This window comes from Triticum aestivum, chromosome 3A, assembly GCF_018294505.1.
Source record: "Triticum aestivum cultivar Chinese Spring chromosome 3A, IWGSC CS RefSeq v2.1, whole genome shotgun sequence".
Classification (NCBI taxonomy): domain Eukaryota; kingdom Viridiplantae; phylum Streptophyta; class Magnoliopsida; order Poales; family Poaceae; genus Triticum; species Triticum aestivum.
In genome coordinates, this window is record NC_057800.1 from 407,295,587 (window position 1) to 407,320,819 (window position 25,233).

A 25,233-nucleotide genomic window follows, 5' to 3' on the forward strand; every position below is an offset into this window, starting at 1 on the left:
GAGAGACCACTACTACGGACATTGGAAGTGACCACCAGGAAGATACGCACGTAGAAGGCTTGCTAATATGACTATAAGTATGATCAGGCGCGCTAACACTGTATGGAGCAAGTTAGAGGCCGGTTGAACCATACTAATATGTCATCTGTAAACATTGTTAGATAACTAAAAGAGTAAGCACTTACATATTCTGTTTTTATAATATGAGCATGCACCGTTCCTGTAATTTTATCATGCATAAAGTTAGAATAAACAACTGCAACAAAAACTCTCAATTTAAAATTTTGGTACCTGTATATATGTTTTATTCTTGTTTTGCAAGTTGCTCTGCAACTTCACACTAATGCCAGAGTGTCGTTCGAGCAGCTCCACGGCGCATGATCCCGTCTTAATTGTCCAAGCCTTCCACCAGCAGCAGCAAAACCTGCAACAGAAAGTTTCCGCCGATGAACCCACTGTATGCAGCATCCAACTTCGCCGGCAGGCCCCGGAAAACAATCCCTGACGGCAAGGCACCATCCACTGTTGTGCTCACATCTCCAGATGCGGACTGGCATGGCAGGATGATGTAGAACTGTACAGACAACCCCGTGCCGAGCACAAATGCGAGGGACACGTTCGGGGAAAGGGCATTTCAGAGCCGCGGTGAGCACGTACCTCTTGCCTTCGCCCCTCTGTATCGAAGTCCATACCATCCAGCGCCGCGTCGCCAAGCTGGTGCGGCACGCGCAACCAAGCAAGTTACCCCATATGTAGGTGGCAACGTCCAGACGGTGAGGGAAGATTCTACCCGAGAGCACCGTCGCCCACACCATGGAGTGATTGGATGGAATCTCGTGTCACATCGTTCACCTAGACTCACTCACCTATTGATGGCTGCAATCTGATCCTCCGTCTCCACCGTCCCCTACGCACCCGGCGGGAATCTGAAGCGGAGTGAGGAGGAGCTCGCACCACCGAGAGGACAGTTCGCCGGCGTGGATGGCTAACTTGAGCGGCAGCAGGCTAAGAATCTACGGCCCGCCCGTTTGTCTGCACGCTGCTGCTCCCTCTCTATATCCTCCTCCTCCAAACCACTCTGCATCGACCAAGATTTGAAAGGGAAGATTAGGCGACCTGGAGGCGTTGGCCTGGAATTGAAAGATTTTCTAGACATGCTAAATTAATGCGACCTATCATGTCTTTTCGGATGCCCGGGTCGGTTCCAGAACGTGAGGCGCCATACTGAAAGATCGAGAGGCACGCACGGGATACCACTCTAGGGACAGACTGGGAAAAAATGCTATGTTAATTGAAAGAAAATGCTGACATGGCACTATGATGAGGTGGATAGGTTGCATGTCAAGAGAAATATGTTAGTGGGGATGAACTATTTAAGTATTATAGATTGGTGTTAAACCTACTGTATTCCAACTTCTCTATGGTTTATAAACTATTTTACTAGCCATAGATTCATCAAAATAAGCAAACAACACACGAAAAACAGAATCTGTCAAAAACAGAATAGTCTGTAGTAATCTGTATCTAGCGCAAGATCTGGAACCCCAAAAATTCTAAAATAAATTGCTGGACGTGAGGAATTTATCTATTAGTCATCTTCAAAAATAATTAACTAAATATCACTTTCCAAATAAAAATGGCAGCAGTTCTCGTGAGCGCTAAAGTTTCTGTTTTTTACAGCAAGTTTAACAAGACTTTCCCCAAGTCTTCCCAACGGTTCTACTTGGCACAAACACTAATTAAACACAAAAAACACAACCAAAACAGAGTCTAGATAAATTATTTATTACTAAACAGGAGAAAAAAAATCAAGGAATGAAAATAAAATTGGGTTGCCTCCCAACAAGTGCTATCGTTTAACGCCCCTAGCTAGGCATAACAAGCAAGGATAGATCTAGGTATTGCCATCTTTGGTAGGAAATCCATAAGTGGCCCTCATAATAGATTCATAAGGTAATTTAATTTTATTTCTAGGAAAGTGTTACATTCCTTTCCTTAATGGAAATTGTAATATAATATTCCCTTCCTTCATATCAATAATTGCACCAATCGTTCTAAGGAAAGGTCTACCAAGAATAATAGGACATGAAGGATTGCAATCTATGTCAAGAACAATACAATCTACGGGCACATAATTCCTATTTGCAACAATAAGAACATCATTAATTCTTCCCATAGGTTTCTTAATAGTGGAATCCGCAATGTGCAAGTTTAGAGAGCAATCATCAAAATCATGGAAACCTAACAAATCACACAAAGTCTTTGAAATCGTGGAAACACTAGCACCCAAATCACATAAAGCATAGCATTCATGATCTTTAATTTTAATTTTAATAGTTGGTTCCCACTCATCATAAAGTTTTCTAGGGATAGAAACTTCCAATTCAAGTTTTTCTTCATAAGATTGCATCAAGGAATCAACGATGTGTTTAGTAAACGCTTTATTTCGACTGTAAGCGTGAGGAGAATTTAGCACAAATTGCAACAAGGAAATACAATCAATCAAAGAGCAATTTTCATAGTTAAATTCCTTGAAATCCATAATAGTGGGTTTAGCAACATCTAGGGTTTTAATTTCTTCAATCCCACTTTTATCAATTTTAGCATCAAGATCAAAAAATTCCGAATTCTAGGAACGCCTTCTAGGTAAAGGTGGATCATATTCAGTCCCATCATTATCAAGATTCATATTTCAAAACAAAGATTTAATAGGGGACACATCAATAACTTTTAGATCTTCATCTTTATTTTCATAGGAACTAGAAGAACACGCTCTTATAAAGGCATCTTTCTTAGCACGCATCCTAGCGGTTCTTTCTTTGCACTCATCAATGGAAATTCCCATGGCTTTGAAAGACTCATTGATATCATGCTTATGTGGAATAGATCTAAGTTTCAAAGAATCAACATCAACAGAAATTCTATCAACATTCCTAGCCAACTCATCAATCTTAAGCAATTTTTCTTCCATCAAAGCATTGAAATTCTTTTGCGAGGTAATAAAATCTTTATTATTATATTCAAAATCAGAGGGCATCTTATTATAATTTCCATAAGAATTGTTGTAGTAATTACCATAATTATTAGAGGGATTACTAGGATAAGGCCTAGGATTGAAATTTCCTCTATACACGTTGTTACCAAAATTGTTCCTACCAACAAAATTCACATCCATAGATTCATTATTAGTCTCAATCAAAGTAGACAAGGGCATATCATTAGGATCGGAAGAAACACTCTTACTAGCAAATAATTTCATAAGTTCATCCATCTTTCCACTCAAAACATTAATTTCTTCTATCGCATACACATTTTTATTACTAGATCTTTCAGTATGCCATTGAGAATAATTAACCATAATATTATCTAGGAGTTTAGTAGCTTCTCCTAAAGTGATTTCCATAAAAGTGCCTCCTGCGGCCGAATCTAAAAGATTTCTAGAAGCAAAATTCAATCTGGCATAAAAAATTTGTATAATCAACCACAAATTCAAACCATGAGTAGGGCAATTACGTATCATTAATTTCATTCTCTCCCAAGCTTGTGAAACATGTTCATGATCAAGTTGCTTAAAATTCTTAATATCGTTTCTAAGGGAGATGATCTTAGCAGGAGGAAAATACTTAGAGATAAAAGCATCTTTGCACTTATTCCATGAATCAATACTATTTTTAGGCAAAGACGAAAACCAAGCTTTAGCACGATCACTAAGCGAAAAAGGAAATAGCTTCAATTTAACAATATCATTATCCACATCTTTCTTCTTTTGCATATCACACAAATCAATGAAGCTATTTAGATGGGTAGCGGCATCTTCACTAGGAAGGCCGGAAAACGGATCTTTCATGACAAGATTCAGCAAAGCAGTATTAATTTCACAAGATTCAGCATTGGTAAGAGGAGCAATCGGAGTGCTAATAAAATCATTGTCGTTGGTATTCGTGAAGTCACACAATTTAGTATTATCTTGAGCCATCGTGACAAGCAAGAAAACTAACACACAAGCAAACAAAAGGCAAGCGGGCAAAAAGAGACAAATAGAGAAAGAGAGGGAGGATAGAGAGAGAGAGGGCAAATAAAATGGCAAGGGTGAAGTGGGGGAGAGGAAAACGAGAGGTAAATGGCAAATAATGTAATGCGGGAGATAAGGGTATTTTTATGATAAAGATGCAAAGTAAAATAAAAGCAAAGTAAAAGCAAAGGAAATAACTAAGTATTGGGAGATTAATATGATGAAGATAGATCCGGGGGCCATAGGTTTCACTAGTGGCTTCTCTCGAGAGCATAAGTATACTACAGTGGGTGAACAAATTAATGTTGAGCAATTGACAGAATTGAGCATAGTTATGAGAATATCTAGGTATGATCATGTATATATGCATCACGTCCGAGACAAGTAGACCGACTCCTGCCTGCATCTACTACTATTACTCCACTCATCGACCGCTATCCAGCATGCATCTAGAGTATTAAGTTAATGAAAACAGAGTAACACCTTAAGCAAGCTGACATGATGTAGAGGGATAAACTCATGCAATATGATGAAAACCCCATCTTGTTATCCTCGATGGCAATAATACAATACATGCCTTGCTGCCCCTACTGTCACTGGGATAGGACACCGCGAGATTGAACCCAAAGCTAAGCACTTCTCCCATTGCAAGAAAGATCAATCTAGTAGGCCAAACCAAATTGATAATTCGAAGAGACTTGCAAAGATAACCAATCATACATAAAAGGATTCAGAGAAGATTCAAATATTGTTCATAGATAGACTTGATCATAAACCCACAATTCATCGGTCTCAACAAACACACCACAAAAAGAAGATTACATCGAATAGATCTCCACAAGAGAGGGGGAGAACATTGTATTGAGATCCAAACAGAGAGAAGAAGCCATCTAGCTACTAACTATGGACCCGTAGGTCTGAGGTAAACTACTCACACTTCATCGGAGGGGCTATGGTGATGATGTAGAAGCCCTCCGTGATCGATGCCCCCTCCGGCGGAGCTCCGGAACAGGCCCCAAGATGGGATCTCATGGATACAGAAAGTTGCGGCGGTGGAATTAGGGTTTTAGCTCCATATCTGATCGTTTGGGGGTACGTAGGTATATATAGGAGGAAGGAGTACGCCGGTGGAGCAACAGGGGGGCCCACGAGGGTGGAGGGCCCGCCCAGGGATGTAGGCGCGCCCCCCTACCTCGTGGCCTCCTCTTTTGTTTCTTGACGTAGGGTCCAAGTCCCCTAGATCACGTTCGGTGAGAAAATCACGTTCCCGACGGTTTCATTCCGTTTGGACTCCGTTTGATATTTCTTTTCCTCGAAACCCTGAAATAGGCAAAAAAACAGCAATTCTGGGCTAGGCCTCCAGTTAATAGGTTAGTCCCAAAAATAATATAAAAGTGGATAATAAAGCCCAATAATGTCCAAAACAGTAGATAATATAGCATGGAGAAATCAAGAATTATAGATACGTTGGAGATGTATCAGTGGCCCGTCAGGCCACAACATACTACATCCGGAACGGTAAGTTATACAGGAAGCGGCCAAATGATGTTTCACTGCATTGTATCTCTAAGGAATAGGGGAAAGAGCTGATAGCCAACATACACGGCGGGGACTGCAGGCACCACTCGTCGTCGCGAACCCTCGTCGGCAAAGCATTCCGAAGTGGATTCTACTAGCCTACGGCGCTCAATGACGCAGCTGAGCTGGTGAAGTCCTGCGAGGCTTGCTAATTCCACGCCAAGCAAATCCATCAGCTAGCTCAGGGCCTCCAGACCATTCCACTCTCGTGACCGTTCGCAGTCTGGGGGTTGGATATTCTGGGCCCGTTTCCTCGGGCCCCTGGGGGCTATCGATACCTCTACGTCGCCATTGACAAGTTCACTAAGTGGGCGGAGGTTGAATTCGTCCGCGCCATCCCAGCTGGCTCCGCGGTCAAGTTCATCAAGGGCCTCGTGAGCCGTTTTGGGGTCCCCAACCACATCATCACCAATAACGGCTCGCAGTTCACTAGTGATCTCTTCGAGTCATATTGTGCTAACCTTGGAACGCAGCTACGCCTCGGTAGCACACCCTGCTACCTCTTGAGCACTGTGTTGGTTTTCCCCGAAGAGGAAGGGATGATGCAGCAAAGTAGCGTAAGTATTTCCCTCAGTTTTTGAGAACTAAGGTATCAATCCAGTAGGAGGCTACGCGCCAGTCCCTCGTACCTGCACAAAACAAATAAATCCTCGCAACCAACGCGATAAGGGGTTGTCAATCCCTACACGGCCACTTACGAGACTGAGATCTGATAGATATGATAAGATAATATTTTTGGTATTTTTATGATAAAGATGCGAAGTAAAATAAAAGCAAAGTAAATAACTAAGTATAGGGAGATTAATATGATGAAGATAGACCCGGGGGGCATAGTTTCACTAGTGGCTTCTCTCGAGAGCATAAGTATTCTACAGTGGGTGAACAAATTACTGTTGAGCAATTGACAGAATTGAGCATAGTTATGAGAATATCTAGGTATGATCATGTATATAGGCATCACGTCCGAGACAAGTAGACCGACTCCTGCCTGCATCTACTACTATTACTCCACTCATCGACCGCTATCCAGCATGCATCTAGAGTATTAAGTTAATGAAAACAGAGTAACGCCTTAAGCAAGATGACATGATGTAGAGGGATAAACTCATGCAATATGATGAAAACCCCATCTTGTTATCCTTGATGGCAAAAATACAATACGTGCCTTGCTACCCCTACTATCATAGGGAAAGCACACCGCAAGATTGAACCCAAAGCTAAGCACTTCTCCCATTGCAAGAAAGATCAATCTAGTAGGCCAAACCAAACTGATAATTCGAAGAGACTTGCAAAGATAACCAATCATACATAAAAGAATTCAGAGAAGATTCAAATATTGTTCATAGATAGACTTGATCATAAACCCACAATTCATCGGTCTCAACAAATACACCGCAAAAAGAAGATTACATTGAATAGTTATCCACAAGAGAGGGGGAGAACATTGTATTGAGATCGAAAAATGGAGAAGAAGCCATCTAGCTACTAACTATGGACCCGTAGGTCTGAGGTGAACTACTCACACTTCATCGGAGGGGCTATGGTGTTGATGTAGAAGCCGTCCGTGATCGATGCCCCCTCCGGCGGAGCTCCGGAACAGGCCCCAAGATAGGGTTTTTGGCTCTCGTGGATACAGAAAGTTACGGTGGTGGATAGGGTTTTTGGCTCCGTATCTGATCGTTTGGGGGTACATAGGTATATATAGGAGGAAGGAGTACGTCGGTGGAGCAATAGGGGGCCCACAAGGGTGGAGAGCGCGCCTGGGGGGGTAGGCGCCCCCCCCCCTACCTCATGGCCTCCTCTGTTGTGTCTTGACGTAGGGTCCAAGTCTGATGGGTCTTGTTCATTGAGAAAATCACGTTCCCGAAGGTTTCATTCTGTTTGGACTCCGTTTGATATTCCTTTTCTTCGAAACCCTAGAACAGGCAAAAAACAACAATTCTGGGTTGGGCCTCCGGTTAATAGGTTAGTCCCAAAAATAATATAAAAGTGGATAATAAAGCCCAATAATGTCCAAAACAGTATATAATATAGCATGGAGCAATCAAAAATTATAGATACGTTGGAGACGTATCAAGCATCCCCAAGCTTAATTCTTGCTCGTCCTCGAGTAGGTAAATGATAATAACAGAATTTTTGATGCGGAGTGCTACTTGGCATAATTTTAATGTAATTCTTCTTAATTGTGGTATGAATATTCAGATCCGAAAGATTCAAGACAAAAGTTCATATTGACATAAAAATAATAATACTTCAAGCATACTAACTAAGCAATTATGTCTTCTCAAAATAACATGGCCAAAGAAAGTTCATCCCTACAAAATCATATAGTTTAGTCATGCTCCATTTTCGTCACACAAGAATGCTCTCATCATGCACAACCCCGATGACAAGCCAAGCAATTGTTTCATACTTTAGTAATCTCAAACCTATAAACTTTCACGCAATATATGAGCGCGAGCCATGGACATAGCACTATGGGTGGAATAGAATATAATGAGGGGGGTTATGTGGAGAAGACAAAAAGGAGAAAGTCTCACATCAACGAGGCTAATCAATGGGCTATGGAGATGCCCACCGATTGATGTTAATGCAAGGAGTAGGGATTGCCATGCAACGGATGCACTAGAGCTATAAATGTATGAAAGCTCAACAAAAGAAACTAAGTGGGTGTGCATCCAACTTGCTTGCTCACGAAGACCTAGGGCACTTGAGGAGGCCCATTGTTGGAATATACAAGCCAAGTTCTATAATGAAAATTCCCACTAGTATATGAAAGTGACAAAACAAGAGACTCTCTATCATGAAGATTACGGTGCTACTTTGAAGCACAAGTGTGGCAAAGGATAGTAACATTGTCCCTTCTCTCTTTTTCTCTCATTTTTTTGGGCCTTCTCTTTTTTATGGCCTTTCTCTCTCTCTCTTTTTTAATTCCTCACTTGGGACAATGCTCTAGAAAATGATGATCATCACACTTCTATTTATTTACAACTCAATGATTACAACTCGATACTAGAACAAAAGATGACTCTATATGAATGCCTCCAGCGGTGTACCGGGATATGCAATGGACCAAGAGTGACATGTATGAAAGAATTATGAACGGTGGCTTTGCCACAAATACTATGTCAACTACATGATCATGCTAAGCAATATGACAATAATGAATGTGTCATGATAAACGGAATGGTGGAAAGTTGCATGGCAATATATCTCGGAATGGCTATGGAAATGCCATAATAGGTAGGTATGGTGGCTGTTTTGAGGAAGATATAAGGAGGTTTATGTGTGAAAGAGCGTATCATATCACGGGGTTTGGATGCACCGGAGAAGTTTGCGCCAACTCTCAATGTGAGAAAGGGCAATGCACGGTACCGAAGAGGCTAGCAAGGATGGAAGGGTGAGAGTGCGTATAATCCATGGACTCAACATTAGTCATAAAGAACTCACATACTTATTGCAAAAATCTACAAGTCATCAAAAACCTCGGCACTACGCGCATGCTCCTAGGGGGATAGATTGGTAGGAAAAGACCATCGCTCGTCCCCGACCGCCACTCATAAGGAGGACAATCAAATAACACCTCATGTTTCAAATTTGTTACATAACGTTTACCATACGTGCATGCTACGGGACTTGCAAACTTCAACACAAGCATTTCTCAATTTCACAACTACTCAACTAGCACGACTTTGATATTATTACCTCCATATCTCAAAACAATCATCAAGCATCAAACTTCTCTTAGTATTCAAAACACTCATAAGAAAATTTTACTAATCTTGAATACCTAGCATATTAGGATTTTAAGAAAATTACCATGCTATTTAAGACTCTCAAAATAATCTAAGTGAAGCATGAGAGATCAATAGTTTCTATAAAACAAATCCACCACCGTGCTCTAAAAGATATAAGTGAAGTACTAGAGCAAAACTATATAACTCAAAAGATATAAGCGAAGCACATAGAGTATTCTAACAAATTCCAAATCATGTATGGCTCTCTCAAAAGGTGTGTACAGCAAGGATGATTGTGGTAAACTAAAAAGTAAAGACTCAAATCATACAAGACGCTCCAAGCAAAACACATATCATGTGGCGAATAAAAATATAGCTCCAAGTAAAGTTACCGATAGAAGTAGACGAAAGAGGGGATGCCTTCCGGGGCATCCCCAAGCTTTGGCTTTTAGGTGTCCTTAGATTATCTTGGGGGTGCCATGGGCATCCCCAAGCTTAGGCTCTTGCCACTCCTTGTTCCATAATCCATCAAATCTTTACCCAAAACTTGAAAACTTCACAACACAAAACTCAAAGTAGAAAATCTCGTGAGCTCCGTTAGCGAAAGAAAACAAAAGACCACTTCAAGGTACTGTAATGAACTCATTCTTTATTTATATTGGTGTTAAACCTACTGTATTCCAACTTCTCTATGGTTTATAAACTATTTTACTAGCCATAGATTCATCAAAATAAGCAAACAACACACGAAAAACAGAATCTGTCAAAAACAGAACAGTCTGTAGTAATCTGTAGCTAGCGCAAGATCTGGAACCCCAAAAATTCTAAAATAAATTGCTGGACGTGAGGAATTTATCTATTAATCATCTGCAAAAATAATTAACTAAATATCACTTTCCAAATAAAAATGGCAGCAGTTCTCGTGAGCGCTAAAGTTTCTGTTTTTTACAGCAAGTGTAACAAGACTTTCCCCAAGTCTTCCCAACGGTTCTACTTGGCACAAACACTAATTAAACAAAAAACACAACCAAAACAGAGGCTAGATAAATTATTTATTACTAAACAGGAGCAAAAAGCAAGGAATAAAAATAAAATTGGGTTGCCTCCCAACAAGCGCTATCGTTTAACGCCCCTAGCTAGGCATAACAAGCAAGGATAGATCTAGGTGTTGCCATCTTTGGTAGGCAATTCTTCAATGAGGCATCTACCATCTTTAGGAATTTCTTTATTTTTATTGATTATCAAACTTTTAGGCACAAGATCGAAAAAATCATTTGTAACAAATGGTTCCTTAATGATAGCAAAAACATTGGCATGAATACTTATAGATTTGAGATCTGCAGTTTCCTTACTAGAGGATTCACCCTTATTTTTAGGAACATACATAAACTTGGCAATTTTAGTGGGAGGACTTGGAGTATTCTTTATGGAAGAAAAAGCGGTTCCCAAGTTGGTAATAATATCCTCAAGTTTATCGATTCTAGTGGAATCGTGATTTATTTTCTCATTAACTATGGGTTCCTTCTCTTTAATATTTTTCAAAGTGACTCCTACTTTAGATCCATATTGAGAGATTCGGTTGTGGATCTTTTTATCCAAATTTTCAATTACCTCTACGGTAGCAACCTTATTTTCAATAATTTCAAGTCTTTGCATTACATGCTCCAAAGTTAATGCAGTTCCATTAACCAAAAGAGGGGGTGAGCCAAACAAATCTATCATAGCATTATAAGAATCAAAAGTATGGCTACCCAAGAAGTTCCCTCTAGTAGTAGTATCAAGGACATATATGTGCCAAGGAGTAACGCCTACATAAAAATTGCGAAGAATAACAGAAGTAGATTGCTTCCCGGTAGATCTATTTTGAGCATTGCAAATTCTATACCAAGCGTATTTTAGATTTTTCCCCTCCCTTTGCTAAAAATTTAGAATTTCATTCTCGGGAGACAACGGAGAAGATAAGGGACTAGCCATAACGACAAGCAAACGAACTAACACACAAACAAACAAAAAGCAAGCGGGCAAAAAGAGGCAAATAGAGAAAGAGAGGGAGGATAGAGAGAGAGGGTGAATAAAACGGCAAGGGTGAAGTGGGGGAGAGGAAAACGAGAGGCAAATGGCAAATAATGTAATGCGGGAGATAAGGGTATGTGATGGGTACTTGGTATATTGACTTTTGCGTAGACCTCCCCGGCAACGGCGCCAGAAATCCTTCTTGCTACCTCTTGAGCACTGTGTTGGTTTTCCCCGAAGAGGAATGGATGATGTAGCAAAGTAGCGTAAGTATTTCCCTAAGTTTTTGAGAACCAAGGTATCAATCCAGTAGGAGGCTACGCGCCAGTCCCTCGTACCTGCACAAAACAAATAAATCCTCGCAACCAACGCGATAAGGGGTTGTCAATCCCTACACGGCCACTTACGAGAGTGAGATCTGATAGATATGATAAGATAATATTTTTGGTATTTTTGTGATAAAGATGCAAAGTAAAATAAAAGCAAAGTAAAAGCAAAGGAAATAACTAAGTATTGGGAGATTAATATGATGAAGATAGACCCGGGGGCCATAGGTTTCACTAGTGGCTTCTCTCGAGAGCATAAGTATTCTACGGTGGGTGAACAAATTACTGTTGAGCAATTGACAGAATTGAGCATAGTTATGAGAATATCTAGGTATGATCATGTATATAGGCATCACGTCCGAGACAAGTAGACCGACTCCTGCCTGCATCTACTACTATTACTCCACTCATCGACCGCTATCCAGCATGCATCTAGAGTATTAAGTTAATGAAAACAGAGTAACGCCTTAAGCAAGATTACATGATGTAGAGGGATAAACTCATGCAATATGATGAAAACCCCATCTTGTTATCCTCGATGGCAACAATACAATACGTGCCTTGCTGCCCCTACTGTCACTGGGAAAGGACACCGCAAGATTGAACCCAAAGCTAAGCACTTCTCCCATTGCAAGAAAGATCAATCTAGTAGGCCAAACCAAACTGATAATTCGAAGAGACTTGCAAAGATAACCAATCATACATAAAAGAATTCAGAGAAGATTCAAATATTGTTCATAGATAGACTTGATCATAAATCCACAATTCATCGGTCTAAAAAAACACACCGCAAAAAGAAGATTACATCAAATAGTTCTCCACAAGAGAGGGGGAGAACATTGTATTGAGATCCAAAAAGAGAGAAGAAGCCATCTAGCTATTAACTATGGACCCATAGGTCTGAGGTGAACTACTCACACCTCATCGGAGGGGTTATGGTGTTGATGTAGAAGCCCTCCGTGATCGATGCCCCCTCCGGTGGAGCTCCGGAACAGGCCCCAAGATGGGATATCGTGGATACAGAAAGTTACGGCGGTGGAATTAGGGTTTTGGCTCCATATCTGATCGTTTGGGGTACGTAGGTATATATAGGAGGAAGGAGTACGTCGGTGGAGCAATAGGGGGCCCACGAGGGTGGAGGGCGCGCCTGGGGGGGTAGCCGCCCCCCCCCCACCTCGTGGCCTCCTCTTTTCTGTCTTGACGTAGGGTCCAAGTCTCCTGGGTCTTGTTTGTTGAGAAAATCACGTTCCCGAAGGTTTCCTTCCGTTTGGACTCCGTTTGATATTCCTTTTCTTCGAAACCCTAAAACAGGCCAAAAACAACAATTCTGGGTTGGGCCTCCGGTTAATAGGTTAGTCTCAAAAATAATATAAAAGTGGATAATAAAGCCCAATACTGTCCAAAACAGTAGATAATATAGCATGGAGCAATCAAAAATTATAGATACGTTGGAGACATATCACACCCAGGAGTAATGGCCAGGCTGAACGCGCCAACGCGGAGGTCCTGAGGGGCCTCAAGACCAGGACCTTCAAGAAGAAGCTCGAAGCCTGCGGCAGGGGCTGGCACGATGAACTCCAGTCCGTGATGTTGTCGATCCGCACCACCGCCACCAAGCCAATGGGCGAAACCCCGGTTGTCGTGGTTTTGTCACGGTAGATGTCCTTGTGAAAGGACTTAGTCGTGGAGCCATCGCTACGGGTTAGCTTAAAGGGGTTTAAAGCGGACAATGGATGCGAGAGCTTATATTGGTTCGTCCCCTTACGGTGAAGGTAAAAGCCTATTCCAGTTGTGATGGAATTGCTAGGGTTTTGATGACCAGGGAGCGAATCCGCTTTGCCTGGCTCTAAAGTTGTTGTGTGTTGTCCCTAAACCGCCGTAGGATCGCCCTTTATATACATAGGTCGACGCCCATTGATTTACAGAGTCTCGAGGCTGGACCATAAACGTGTCCGGCTCGGTCTCTACTCCTATCTTACTATACAAGTATACATCATTGTCGGTTTACATCTACGGGCCTTAACCCGCCTTTGGGCCTTGGGCCTTCATGAAGCGCCATCATTCACATCTTCATGGGCTTCAAATAAAATAATCATCATGGGGATAACCCGGCCTCTCCTGGCCGGTTTATGTCCAGTAGTAATATCCCCAACATTAGGCCCCAGATTGATTTGAACTTGTTCATGTCAATCTTCAACACTTAGAAAAATTCCTCCCTTTGCACCTTTGCATAGATCTTATAAACCGTCGTGACGTCATCCTCCAGATTTGTAGCAAACCGTTGTGATGTCACTTGTTCATTTAAAGCCGTAGATACTCTTTTATTAATTAGCATCCAACAACCGAAACGACAACCTCGTCATATATCCATTTTTGGGCTCCTCGATTCCCGTGCCTGTCACTTATCTCTTTACCCTTATAAATAGGGCGGAGGATCCCTTTACTTTTCTTTCCGTTGACTTTTCCTCTCTTCTTCCTCCTCGCGACGCCCCTACACCCGAGCACCGCCGCCGTCGTAGAGCTTTGCCTCTGCCTCACCATCGACCGCTGCATGAACCTGATCGCACCAGAGAGACACGATGCACCTCCGCTGCTTCAACAGATGTTGTAAGTCTTTCCCTCCTTCCTCTGTAGATCCACTTAGGGTTCATACGGGTTCATGGCGCTCTCTTCTTGTTCTTCATCAGTCCATAGACAGTAGACCTTAGGCTTGACGTGTTCCACGCGATAACTCTCGTAATCCTTTTCTCGGCTATTAAACCAAACCTTTATACACATAAGAACTTGATATGTACCTTTGTGAACTGCTCCAGGAGCAACTTCTTTTAGGTCTTAATATTTTTCTTTTCCTAACTTGTAGTAGATCCAAAATTCCAATGCGATCTTGTGAAACATGTTTTTCCTCACTTAGCCATTTTCCCCTCAGATATGTACCTTCCTTATCTGCATAGACGGTTTATCCTTGTAGAAAGTAATCTGTCATATGCCATTAGTCCCCTTGTAAACCGCTCATCGCTTACCATTTATAACTGCATCAGCCTCCGGTTTAAGAATTTTACATGCTTGAATTCCTTTTTCTTAACCTGTTGCACTTTATGCGTTGTCATTATGAATCGTAAACCGGCAGTAATCTTTTCCAGCTCTTCACTTGCAATGGCCAAACAATTCTATTCCTGTAACTAGGTCCCTTCCCGGGTTACTGAGGAGCAACTGGATGGATGTGTCAGAATTGGCACCTTACCAAAGAAGAGTGAAATCCAGTGGCGAGTTCCTGGTCCTGAGAGCCCTCCTACCCCCAAGGATGGCGAAGTAGTAGTGTTTGCTGATCACATGGGCCATGGTTTTAAACCGCCTGGATCCAATTTTTTCCGTGATGTACTTGCCAGCTTTCAGATCCACCCTCAAGATATTGGACCCAACTCTGTATCCAATATTTGCAACTTTTAGGTGTTTTGCGAAGCCTATCTACAAGAAGAACCGACTGCCGAGTTGTTCCGGGATTTCTTCCACTTAAACCGTCGCACTGAATTCGTAGACGGGCCCAACACTGAACTTGGTGGCGTCTCTATTCAGAAAAGGAAGGATGTTAGCTTTCCTCACATAAAACTTCACAGTCACCCAAAGGATTGGAATTAGACTTGGTTCTATTGTAAGGACACTTCTCCTGAAGATGAGAACCCTTTGTCGGGTTACCGTGCTCACCAGCTTACCAATAAACATCCACTTCCGCAACGACTAACTCCCAAGGAACGGTCCTCATATGCACCACAACTCGCCAAGCTTAGAGCTTTCATGGGCAATGGTTTAACAGGTGTGGACTTTGTTCGTTGCTGGATATCCTGGAGTATCTTGTCGTTAAGTCGCCGCTCCGATTTAATGTGCGAGTATACCAGTGACTTAAAAGACCCTCAACGTCATATTGACATTCAGCTAACATATGATGAAGTTACCGAGTCTATCAAGAAAATGCTGAATGAACCGGAAGCTGTTTGCAGTAAAACCGAGTTGAACCCCTTTTACACACGGAATAAACCGTCCGCTGTAAGAGTTGTCTTGCTTCCGCTTTGTATCTGATATTCTTAACTGTGCAACCTTTAATACCCTCTGCCCATCTTCTAAACAGGGTGATGATGCATTCTGGAAAAAGAAAGCACAGGAGAAAACGGTGAAGGCCCATCGTCCTAAGACGAAGGTTGTCAAAAGACCTACCAAGAGGAAGGTAACTGAACCCATCGGTTTAGATCTTGATGACGATCCTGATGAACCGGACGTAGAGGTAGAACTTGATTCTCTTGGTTCATTTTTCATGCACCTCATTGACAATGATATTTATCAGGAGGACGCTGAGGGCAGCCAAGATGACGATGCAGAGGTAATTATCCTTTCCTCCGGCTCAGACCCTCTACCAACAAAAAAAATTCGTTAAGCAGTCCGGAAAGTAAGATTTTCTCACCCCCTAGCTCACTTGGACCCAAACTTTCTTTTGAAGAAGCAGCAACACGAAGCTCGCCGCACAACCCGACATAGCGGCCAAGTAATCACTTCAACCAGTCTGCCAAATACCCCGGTTCGGAAGCGCCAATCTGAGGTCTCAAATACTTTCAATACTTCTTACCCCAAGGCGGGTTATTTCCGACAGCCTCTTAATCCATCCGATTCGAATTATCAGGGAACGCCACCTTCATCATCCAGCGAGTCAACTGCCACACAGCTTCCACCCCTCAAGACTGTCCCTGGGTAAATGCTTTAAGCTTTCTTTTTTTGACGCTTTATACTTATGTGCTATACTGATATGTATATCTTTCTCTTTTAGAGCCAAGGCTAGACCCAGTAAGAAGGGTCGTGTAGATAAATCGTCCAATGACCATGTGATTGTTGAACCGGAGACAATTCCAGAACCCGAGAGGACAAATGCTGACACCACACTTGATGACCTGCCACCCCCAGATCATGTCTTTACTGAACAAGCAGAAGTTGATACCGCAGTGCAGGCTGATAAACTGGCAAGTCCAGTCTGTACTGATGATGGACCGTCTAGTCCGGTTAAGGCTACTGATATTCCGCCAACTCCAGTAAAAGCTGCTGGTGACAAGGAAGATGATGTTATCATTACTGGCGTTGGCCACACCTCGCCAAGCCATCCTGTTGCATTAGCAAAACATAGCGCCAAAGAAGAACGTGGTGCCATGGAGAAAGGCAAATGGAGCGCCGATTTATCGAGCTATGCCCACCTTAACGCCCAGGAGCTCCATTCTGGTTTTTTAACCGCATGTACACAAACCGTGACTACGAAGCTGGTTTAGTGAACTTGATGAAGGAACATTATGAGGTAATTACAAATCCTTTTCTCCCTTAAGTCCAATTGTAAGTACCACTTCCAGTAGCTCCCAAGGGCCGATTTATGATAGTAATCAAAAACCGGGACTTCATAATACCGCACCTCTGCATACTTATCCTCCAAGGGTCGGTTGATCCTTAAAAAATGAACCGGTACTTTAGCATTTGTAATCTTGTAACTTTCGGCTGTGTAGTCCCCAAGGGCTGGTTTATCTTTCCAAGGTGAGCCGGGACTTTAACCACTGTTACTTTGAGCAAATGTACATTAGCCCCCAAGTGCCAAGAATAATGCTTGCATAACACTTGGGACTTGAAATAATTTTCTAGAACAAAGCAAGTAGGCATTAGCCCCCAAGTGCAAAGTGCATAACTTGTTATACGCTTGGTACTTCAAATATATGCAGCCCATTGATGATATGTCTTTTCTTTATAGGATGAGCTCAGCAAAAAGGATGCCCAAACCGTTGATCTTCAAGAGAACATTAAATCTCAGCAAGCGGAGGCTTCTATAGCCAAGGAGGAACTGACCAATGTCTTAACAGCCATGGAGAAGCTGAAGGAAACCTTTAAGAAGGAACGTGCAGATTGGGACACAGAGAAGGCCGCTTTAGCAAAGAGGGCCGAAGACGTAGAAGCAGCCCTTAAACCGGTGGTCGAAGAACTGACCAATGTCTTAACAGCCATGGAGAAGCTGAAGGAAACCTTTAAGAAGGAACGTGTAGATTGGGACACACAGAAGGCCGCTTTAGCAAAGAGGGCCGAAGACGCAGAAGCAGCCCTTAAACCGGTGGTCGAAGAACTGACCAATTTAAAGCGGCAAATAAACGCTATGACCTCTGTTGTATTTGGTAAGTATCCTCATCTGATGTTTTTTAAGTCACTTTCCCTTATCAGTTACCGATTTACTGATGCTTGCAATGTCACAGGGACCCGCATTACCCATCTGGGCTCTGACATGCAGATGAAGTTGAAGGCTGCCTATACCTTGATAGAGCAGCTATATTCCGGATCCCAACAGGCTATTTGCACTGCTGCTTACAACAGGCCTCCTCCAACGTTGATAAAAGAAACCATCGAGAAGCTGTCAATGTTGCCTGCCCGGTTGGATGAACTTAAAAAATCAGCTGCAAGGTCAGGCGCGCTGACTGCGCTAATCCGGGCCAAGGCATGGATTCCAGATCTTGAACCGGCAGATATTGGCCAAGGCTATCCCGGCGTGAAGGAAGACGGTTCAGAATTTAACAATGATGATCTCCGAAGGCTGACAAGGGAAATGCGACCCATAGCAAGCAAATTGGTGGATGAAATGGATCTGTCTCATTATCAGCCGGTTTATGATGCTAATCAGAAAAGATATCCTGCGCCAACACATGATGTCGAAGATCTTGTTCCGCCAATTCGTAAGTACACTTATGCCCCTGTCATTGATCCTTCCACCCTTATAAGTGAAGAAGCCGTGTTCCAAGCTTTAACTGGAATCGATTGGGCAACGATTGATTTCCAGCCACTGGGTAGAGAGGAGGAGGATGCACCGACTCAAGATGACCCTCAATCTTCAAGTCGTCCTGGTGATGAATCTTGAAGTGGAGGCTGGTTTAATCTGTCGTAGCCTACCATTCTTGCTGAAACAATTATCCTGTGTGGGCATTGAAATGCCTTGTAATAGGCTAGTTCAAACACTTGTCTGTTATGCCATCGAGCATACTTATTTTGCTTGATACTGATAACTCGCCACGCTTTTGGGATGTTTATTATATGCATATTCGTAGTGGATGTATTTTAACTTGTTCCTGCATACAAGAGATTGAAATGGTCCTGGCGGTTTACCGCTGGACGGGTTATGATGCCCAAATATATAGCCTAGGTGTAGAGCCAAGGCTGTTTAAAAACAACCAGATATAAAATAGAGAATACATGTTACCTCGTTTGTTTGACCCATGGTTGTTTAAAAAGGGTGATAACACCAATCTGGAGTATTGATGACTCCTTCCAGGTTTGCCAGCTTATGATAAAACCGTACCGGGTTATGATAAACATCGGCTTTATCCATATAAAACTGGTGACTTGTAGTCAAAACCAGACCGGAGCAATAAACACCGGATTATAACTGATCATGCACTAACAATTTAGCATTGTAAGCCACGCCGGGTTGTAATAAACACCGGTTTATTAGAAAATACTTATGAATATTATCAAAAGAGAAGAAAACTTCGCAAAAAATACAAGAAGAATATGCAAGGCTTTTCACGGGCTGCCAGGGCCTAAATCGAGGCTTTTCATGGGCTGCCAAGCCACTGAGTTAAACCATTTTTCAAAGCCTTTTAAGATGGACCTCAATCTTTAACCAATCATTGTTTTAACTTTGACAAGTTCAGGGTCTATGAGATTGACTTGTCAAACGTTTGACGGGTCATACCAGGTTTACCTGGACGGAGTGGCTTACTTAAAGAGGCGGGATAACCCGGGGTTTTAGGTGAATACACCTGGCTTCCAAGCTTGGCTTGATAGCCTATTGTGAGGGTGCAGACTCTTTGTTCTTTGAGAAGCAAAGAGCCCCCAAGCAACATGTGAGATGTGCTCAGCGGATGCCTATGTTTGAGTTGTGCTAGTGCAGCACTCTCTTTGGCTCCACATAATTTCCTTTTGGCCTTAAGCCTATCAAGAGGTGTAGCTATGGTGTGAATACAACCAAGCCCCCTAGTGATTTCCCTTTGGCCGTAAGCCGATCAAGAGGTGTAGCTAAGGGTCGGGTACGACCAAGCCCCCTAGTATTTCCTTTTATATGTGTGGCTTTGCAAGCCGGATCAGCAGAACTCCGCTTTGTAAACAGAAGCCTCCATGTAAACACATATGATGTAAAAATAACAGAGATCCCGCTTTAGCCGAGGCTCCGGTTTATTATATTGATCATAATATATACATTGTCATAATTATGTACATAAAAAGAGCCTATGGCTCAAGTATAGTAAGGCCAAAGATGAGCTATATTCCACGGCCGCTTGGTCTCCTCCTCCGATTTACGTGTGTCTTTGTGCTCTCGAACATCGATAAGGTAGTATGATCCATTGTGCAAATTTTTGCTAACCACAAAAGGCCCTTCCCAAGGTGGGGATAACTTGTGCATATCAGTCTGATCCTGGATGAGCCGGAGTACCAGGTCGCCTTCTTGAAAAGTTCTGGTTTTAAGCCGGCGGCTGTGATAACGTCGCAGATCTTGTTGATAAATCACCAAACGTGCCGCCGCAAGATCGCGCTACTCATCCGACATGTCCAGTGAGTCCTGACGTGCTTTTTCATTATCAGCTTCAACATAAGCCGCCACACGGGGCAAGTCATGACGTATGTCACTAGGGAGAACTGCCTCTGCTCCGTAAACCATGAAGAAAGGCGTGTAACCCGTAGATCTGTTTGGTATGGTGTTGATACTCCACAACACGGAAGGTAACTCCTCCACCCAACAACCCGGCGTCTGCTTTAAAGGAACCATAAGCCGGGGTTTGATACCTCTCAAAATTTCTTGATTGGCCCTTTCTGCTTGACCATTAGATTGGGGTGAGCCACTGATGACACGTCAAGCCGGATGTGCTCACGTTGAAAAAATTCTTCCATAGCACCCTTGGACAAATTAGTACCATTATCAGTTATAATGTTGTGTGGGAAACCAAACCGGAATATCACCTTTTTCATGAATTAAACCGCCGAGGCCGCACCACACTTACTGACTGGCTCTGCCTCTACCCACTTGGTAAACTTATCAACCGCCACCAGTAGGTGGGTCTTCTTGTCCTTGCACCTCTTAAAAGGTCCAACCATATCTAGCCCCCAAGTTGAAAACGGCCAAGTGATTGGAATCATTCTTAATTCTTGAGCCGGAACATGAGCACGGCGCGCAAACTTTTGACAACCGTCACACCTCTTTACCAAATCCTCAGCATCAGCATGAGCCGTCAACCAATAGAAGCCGTGACGAAAGGCCTTAGCCACCAAGGATTTTGAACCGATGTGGTGACCACAATATCCTTCATGGATCTCACGCAAAATCTCACAACCTTCTTGAGGAGAGACACAACACTGAAATGCTCCGATGACGCTGCAGTGATGTAGCTCCCCATTGACAATGGTCATAGACTTGGATCGCCGGATTATCTGTCAGACCAAGGTTTCATCATCAGGTAACTCGCCCCGGTTCATGTATGCCAGGTATGGGACCGTCCAATCCGGAATAACATGAAGAGCCGCCACCAATTGAGCCTTGGGGTCAGGGACAGCCAAATCCTCCTCCGTAGGTATCTTGACTGACGGATTATGTAGCACATCTAGAAAGGTATTGGGTGGCGCTGGTTTACGCTGAGAGCCTAAGTGACTTCAAGCGTCTGCCGCTTCATTCTTTCGCCGGTCTATATGGTCAACCTGATAACCCTTGAAATGACCAGCCACTGCATCCACCTCTCGTCTATATGCCGCCATGAGTGGATCCTTGGAATCCCAAGTGCCAGATACCTGTTGAGCCACCAGGTCTGAGTCACCAAAGCACTTAACCCGGCTTAAATTCATTTCCTTAGCCATCCGAAGACCATGGAGCAAGGCCTCATACCCAGCTGCATTTTTAGTACAAGGGAACATTAAACGGAGAACATAACAAAACTTATCACCTCGTGGGGAAGTTAATATGACTCCAGCCCCCGAGCCTTCCAATTGCCTGGACCCATCAAAATGAATAGTCCAATAAGTGTTGTCTGGCTTTTCCTCCGGTGCTTGCAACTCTGTCCAATCATTGATGAAGTCCACAAGTGCTTGGGATTTGATTGTCGTGCGAGGTGTATACTTTAGCCCGTGAGGTCCAAGCTCAATAGCCCATTTAGCAATCCGGCCCGTTGCTTCTCTATTTTGGATGATATCTCCCAAGGGGGCTGAACTGACCACTGTGATAGGATGACCCTTAAAATAATGCTTGAGCTTCCGCTTGCCATAAAAACCCCATACACCAGCTTCTGCCAATGCGGGTATCTCTGTTTTGACTCAATAAGCACCTCGCTGATATAATAAACCGGCCGTTGAACCGAATACTCTTTTCCGGCATCCTTGCGCTCCACCACAATAGCCACACTAATAGCCCGGGCATTAGCAGCCACATATAGTAATAAGGGCTCTTTACCAACCGGAGTCGCAAGGATAGGTGGCTTGGCTAACTGTCTCTTCAAATCCTCAAGCGCTTTATCAGCAGCATCACTCCAAACGAAGTGATCCGTTTTCTTTAGCATCTGATACAAAGGGATAGCCTTCTCTCCAAGGCGACTGATAAACCGGCTTAAGGCTACAATCCGGCCCGCCAAACGTTGAGCATCGTTGATGCACGCCAGTTTAGCCAGAGATGTGATAGCCGTAATCTTCTCCGGATTAGCTTCAATGCCCCTGTTAGACACCAGAAAACCCAAAAGCCTGCCTGCCGGTACACCAAATACACATTTGACCAGATTAAGCATCATCTTATAAACCCGGAGGTTATCAAAAGTTTCCTTGAAGTCACCTATCAATGTATCCTCCTTCCTAGACTTCACCACAATATCATCCACATATGCATGAACATTGCGCCCAAACTGTTTATGCAGACAATTCTGAATGCAATGCTAATAAGTTGCTTGGGCACTCTTGAGCCCAAAAGGCATAGATACATAGCAGAAGGCTCCAAAGGGAGTTATGAAAGTTGTCTTCTCCTGGTCCTTAACTGCCATTTTGATCTGATGATAACCAGAATAAGCATCCAGAAAACACAAACGGTCACAACCTGCTGTAGCATCAATAATTTGATCGATACGAGGGAGAGCAAAGGGGTTAGCTGGACAAGCTTTGCTTAAGTCTGTGTAATCCACACACATACTCCAAGTGTCGTTTTTCTCAAGTACTAGCACCGGATTAGCTAGCCACTCAGGGTGAAAGACCTCCACAATAAACCTTGCTGCCAAAAGCCGGGCTACCTCCTCACCAATAGCCTTACGCCTTTCTTCATTGAAGCGGCGAAGAAACTGCCTGACCAGTTTAAACTTAGGATCTATATTAAGGGTGTGCTCAGCGAGTTCCCTCGGTACCCCTGGCATGTCAAAAGGCTTCCATGCAAAGATGTCCCGGTTCTCACGGATGAACTCGATGAGGGCGCTTTCCTATTTCGGATCCAGGTTAGCGCTGATTCTGAACTGCTTGGATGAATCGCCAGGAACAAAGTCAACCAGCTTAGTCTCCTCAGCCAATTTAAATTTCAGTGCCGGATCATGCTCGGTAGTTGGCTTTTTCAGAGGAGTCATATCTGCCGGATCAACATTGTCCTTATAAAATTTCAGCTCTTCTGTGGCACAAACCGACTCAGCATAAGCCGCATCACCTTCTTCACATTCCAAAGCAATCTTCCGGCTCCCATGCACCGTGATGGTCTCCTTATGACCCGGCATCTTAAGCTGCAGATAAACATAACAGGGCCTTGCCATGAACTTAGCATAAGCCGGTCGTCCAAACAGGGCATGATATGGACTCTTGATTTTCACCACTTCAGAGGTCAACACCTCAGATCTTGAATCATGATCATCTCCAAAAACAACTTCCAGAGCTATCTTGCCAACTGGGTACGCCGACTTACCAGGCACCACAACATGAAACACGGTATTCGATGGTTTAAGATTCTTATCTGTCAACCCCATGCGACGAAATGTTTCATAGTAAAGGATATTGATACTGCTTCCTCCATCCATAAGCACCTTGGTAAACTTATACCCCCCAACTTGAGGCGCCACCACCAAGGCCAGATGACCCGGATTGTCAACCCGAGGTGGATGATCCTCTCGACTCCACAGGATGGGCTGTTCAGATCAGCACAGATAACGAGGCACCGCCGGTTCAACGGAGTTCACGGCTCTTTTATGAAGCTTGTGATCGTGCTTACATAAGCTAGTGGTGAAGACATGATACTGCCCACTATTCAACTGCTTCGGATTGCTCTGATAACCCGTTTCCTGCTGCTGTTGATTCCCCTGATGGTTGTAACCTCCTTGATTGCTCTGACTGCCTTGATTGCCGTGTCCAGTTTGGTTGCCCTGGAATCCTGAACCGGAACTGTCACCGCCATAACCCGGCCCATGGAAACCACCTCCTGAACCACCCGGCGGCCCATTGTCATATTGAAAGAGATTTGAATTTTTGAACTCCCGCATAATGAAGCAGTCCTTCCAAAGACGCGTAGCTGGCCTCTCCTTTGACCCGTGCTTTGGGCAAGGCTGATTTAACAGGTGCTCTAGATTGGGGCCTGATCCTCCACCACGCTAGGACGGTTTACCCTTACGTCGTTGACCGTTATCCTGGGTGTTGGTGTTAGCCACAAAGTCCAAGCTATTATTCCCCTTGCGTTTACCGTTGTTCCCATGACCCGCCGGGTTATGTTGCTGCCCTTTGGTGCTACCGCTCTTCTTTCCCTTCCCTGTCTTGTCATCATCAGACTCGGGGTCCTTGGTACTATCAGAGTCGGCATACGTCACCAGAGCCTCCATAAGTGTTCCCATGTCATTACAATGGCGTTTGAGCCGTCCCAACTTCAGCTTCAAAGGTGCAAACCAGAAATTGCCTTCCAATGTTAAAACGGCTGTGTCAGCGTTGATGTGGTCTGATGAATGCAAAATCTCTAAAACCTGGCGCACCCAGTGGGTTGTTGATTCTCCTTCCTCCTGGACACAGGCGGCTAAATCCACGATTGACATGGGCTGCTTGCATGTATCCTTGAAATTCTGGATGAATCGGGCTCTTATCTCGGCCCACGACCCAATGGAGTTGGCTGGCAGGTTTTTCGACCATGTGCGAGTTGTCCCTTCCAACATCATGGTAGAATATTTGGCACACGTTGCCTCGTCCACATCCAGCATCTCCATTGCCATCTCATAGCTTTCCACCCATGACTCAGGGGATAAATCAGCGGTGTAATTCGGTACCTTGCGCGGTCCTTTGAAATCCTTGGGTAACTGTATGTTGCACAATGCTGGGACAAGGCATGGCACTCCCAAAGAACTGGAGGTAACCCCTGGCTCTACCGACGTTGTTGGATGAACCGGAGTGAACTGACGAACCGAAGTGAGTTGACAAACCGGAGCTTCATGCTGTGACGCTAACTCGGATTCTCGGCGTGCCCTAGCGCGATCCACTACATCCTGAGCATTGCCACCGCCACCCGTCGGGTTACTGCCACGGGGCGGAT